This window comes from Orycteropus afer, unplaced genomic scaffold (genome assembly GCF_000298275.1).
Source record: "Orycteropus afer afer isolate SDZICR_OR568_19922 unplaced genomic scaffold, OryAfe1.0 scaffold00412, whole genome shotgun sequence".
In the NCBI taxonomy this organism is placed as follows: Eukaryota; Metazoa; Chordata; class Mammalia; order Tubulidentata; family Orycteropodidae; genus Orycteropus; species Orycteropus afer.
Window position 1 is genome coordinate 1,964,297 of NW_006921999.1, and position 4,526 is coordinate 1,968,822.

Sequence of the window (4,526 nt, forward strand, 5' to 3'; positions counted from 1 at the left end):
GGATTGTGGGGCTGGTGCTGGATCGGGCAGTGTTTCGTTCTGCTGTGCATGGGGTCGCTATGAGTCGGAAACGACTCGACGGCACTTAACAACAACAATAACAACAACAACAAGGTTTGCCCCTATTTTATCTTTGATGAACTTTATAGTTTCAGGTTTCTTGTAGTAGTGTTTTGTTTGATCCATCTGGACTTTGTTTTTGTGTATTAGGTATAGATATTTCATTCATTTTCTGAAAATGGATATCCAGGTTTGCCAGCACCATTTGTTAAACAGACTATCTCTTCCTCATTTGATGGCTGTTGGTGCCTTTACCTGGTTTTGGTATCAGGGCTATGCTTGCTTCAGGTGGTGTAGTGTCTAAGGCATTTGGCTGCTAACCAGAAGTCTGGTGGTTCAAACTCACCAGGTGCTCTTAGGAAGGAAGATTGGGCAATCTACTTCTGTAGAGCTATCACCTCAGAAACCCAATGAGGGGTCGCTATGAGTTGAATCAACTCGAAGCTAATGAGTTTTAGTTTGTTCTATATTCTAGCCTAAGGCATTTGACTGCTAACCAGAAGGCTAGCAGTTCAAACCTACCAGCCACTCCTGGGAAGAAAAGTTGGGCAATCCAATTCCATCATAATACAGCCTCAGAAACCCAAGGAGGGGTCGCTATGAGTCAGGTCCAACTTGACGTCACATAACAACAACAACATCTGACAATTGTTTATTTCTTCATTATTCTTCTCAAGGGACCTGTAATGTCTCTGTTTGTTAGGCTGTAAATAAAATAATTTAGCAGGGGAATTTTTATAGTGCAAAATAAAGGATATATTTTGTTCTGTTTTTCAGCTAGTCCAGACCCAGGATGTACATACATGAAGACAGTGCCATAGAATGAAGAGACAGAGAGCAGATGGGCACTGCTGATAGAGAAGGCTTTACTTCTGCCCTTTCAGATTCCTTTTTCAGGATAACAAAGAGGACACTAGTGTAAGAAACTATGATGGACATAAAAGTAAAGACTTATATTAAGACTGAAAAAATCAAATCAGGAATGTATTCACTGTAGGATTAGTGCAAGAAATTTTAAGCTGTTGTATAATTTCACAGTAGAGATATTGTATTATATTGGATCTGCAGAAAGTTAATCTAAATAGCAAAGTTACATGAATCATAGAATGCAAAAAATCAATTACATATGAAACACTTATTTGAATACAGAGGCTATTGAACATCATTTCCAGATAAAGCAAGGGGTTACATATAGTGATATCAATATCAGGAGGAAATCTTCTATGGTAGCACTGGAACCCCAAAGCAAAAATTGGGCCATATATTTAAATATGGATATCATATGATTGTTGGGTAAAAAATTCATAAGCATCTTAGGTGTCACAGAGGATGAAGTGCAAACATGTGGAAATGGTAAACTGCCAAGGAATAACTACATGGGTGTGTGAAGATGAGGTCCTTCCAAATGAGAGCAATCAGTGCAAGATTTCCCACCATGGTGATGAGAGAGAGGACCAAGAACACCAGGAACAGGGGGACTTGCAGCTCCGGACAATCTGTAAGCCCCAGGAGCACAAACTCACCATACTCTCATTTTCATCTACCACATATACTCTATCAAATCACTGAAATGAAAAAATACACGAGGAAAACAGTCACTAAGGAATAAAACAATAGTGACATTTTTGCATATATGCAATATTCTCCATAATAAAAAGTTTTTAACTGCTAATTCACCTATGGTGATACATAAACTTAATGCAAATCATTTTCAGTTTAATGGGATATTTTAGAACAATATACCTTTATTTAAAAATTCACATGAAAGAAAAAGTAATATTTGAAAAGACCAAGAAAGCAGTAAATATTAAGAACAGTCAATTGTACCTTTACTGAAATTGAACTATAATATAAAGCCATAGTAATGAAAACATTAAGATATTGACATGAGACTAGAAAAGAAGATCAGTGTAATAAAAGAGAGAGCAGAGAAATTGATAATAGTATATAAGGAAATGTGGTATAAAACAAATGCAATTTTTAATTCAAGAAGAAAAGGGTGATTGATTTAATGAATAATGCTGGAACTATTGGCTATTAAAGCAAATCAAAGTAGTCCCTCTCTTTGAACCACAGATACTTTCTAAGATATTTAGGAGATAATAAGGTAGCATAGGAATTAGAGAAATGCTTAACCAAGAGAAGAGGGCTGATATAAAATCATATTTACAATTTAATTTTTAAGCATAACTAAAGAGTACATAAGCAGGGTCAAAAGGCATATAATAGCTTAGGAAATATATTTTACCATGTATATAAAATATATAGGTTAATGCATATAATATAAAAATAAGTGCTAAAAATAGATATAAGAAAAGAGTAGAGGATGTGAATTGACATGTTTATAGATGAACACATCAAAATGGCCAATAAATAAAGAAAAGATGCTTAGTTTTCTATATGCTCAGTACACATGTATACACCCACACCCACACACCTCCTTCTCATGTATTAGATTGTCAGAAATGAGAATAAGTAAAAATACTTCTGAAATGAGCAGTGTGGTACTTTTATATATCACTTCGGGAAAAATGAATTGTAATAGTCATGTTGGAAAACAATTTTATATAACCTCATTACATTTTTAAGGACATAACATGCTCTTTGATCTACTACTTTTATTTTTGTACATACTTCAGAAATAAAAGCACCACTTCAGAAGATAAATGTGGAAATAATAGCCAATGCATCATGATTCAAGGTGGCAAAGCCCAGACAAATCAATAGTAAAATGGTTGAATAACTCAGTGTTTTCATATTGTTGTTGTTGTTGTTATGTGCCATCAAGTTGGACCCAACTCATAATTCAGTCATGTGAAAAAGAGCTATCCTACTTAAATTGAAAATTTCTACAATGTATACTTACTTATGAAGTGTAAGATACGGAGAAATGTAAATAATATGATCACAGTATTATAAAATAAACAAGGTATTTTAAAATCTCTTTTACATGGAGAAATATATGGATAATAAATGCATTTATAATTCTGGTTTTCTGGAAAATAATGGATATGTAATGGAAGAAATGTAGGAGAGGGGAAGAGGGATAAGTTAAAATAGCAGTTTCATGGTTATGGTGATAGTGGGGAAACAGCATATATTTTATGATCTCTTGCACAGAAAATTATGTAATTAATTTATATGTGTGCATAAATATAAATCCACCACCTGTCTGTCAGTTTGCATTCTTGTGAAATTTTAAAAAGTTATTTTTGGATACTTCTTGGAATTAAACATTTTTCATAAATCAACTATAGCTTTTATATAGAGATTTACATAAATTAACTTTTAAAATTGAGATTATACATACTTTTTGCCACCACTTATCTTTCAGTTTGTCATACTGTGATGGATTGTGTGTTGCTGTGAGGTTAGAGGCTATGTCACAGGTATTTCAAATACCAGCAGGGTCACCCATGGTGGACAGATTTCAGCAGAGCTTCCAGACTAAGGCAGACTCAGAAAAAGGAATGAGCCATCCACTTCTCTAAGTGTTGGTTAGTGCAAACCTTATGAATAGCAATAAAACACTGTCTGTTATACTATGGCAAAACTTTATGAATAGCCTTGAAACATTGTCTAATATAGTGCTGGAAGATGAGCTCCTCAGGTTGGAAGGCACTCAAAATACAACTGTGGAAGAGCTGCCTCCTCAGAATAGAGTTGACCTTAATGACATGGATGGAGTAAAGTTACCCATTTGCTGATTGGGCACAGCTCAAAATGGGAAGAAACAGCTGCAAACATCCACTAATAATCAGAATGTGGAATGTATGAAATATGAATGTAGGAAAATTGAAGGTGTAAAAATATGGAATGGAATGCATAAAGATCACTATCCTGGGCAGTAGTAAGCTGGAATGGGCTGGTTTTGGCCATTTTGAATCACTCAAATTGCAGAAGAATGGTGTTGCATTCATCATCACAAAGAATGTTTTAAAATCTGTCCTGAAATGCAGTACTGTCAGTGATCAGAAGGTATCCATATGCCTTCAAGGAAGACCAGTTAATACTACTGTTATTCAAATTTACACACCAACCACTAAAGTCAGAGATGAAGAAATTGAAGATTTTTACCAACTTCTTCAGTCTGAAATTGTCCAAGCATGCAATCAAGATGTATTGATTATTACTGGTGATTGGAATGTGAAAGCTGGAAACAAAGAATCTGCTTCAATAGTTGGAAAATATGGCCTTGGTGATAGAAATGACACTGGGGATTACATGACAGATTTCTTTTTTTTTTTTATTTGTGATTTGGGTGAAAATTTACAGAGCAAATATACTTTCCATACAGCAGTTCACATATACTTTGTTTCATGACACTGACCACAGTTTACCACAATGCAATTGCTCCCCTCCTACTTTCTCCTGATAGTTACCTCTTCCCTGTGTCTATCCCTCCATGCACTCCTGCCCCCTGATTTGTTTCCCTGTGCATAAGTAGCCCTTCTTTCTCCCATGCT

General features: G+C 35.0%; 1 pseudogene; it reads right to left on the reverse strand.

The window, feature by feature from the left end:
* Nucleotides 1-712: 712 nt before the first annotated feature.
* Nucleotides 713-4,526, reverse strand: part of LOC103208104 — an 8,659-nt pseudogene continuing 4,845 nt past the window's right edge.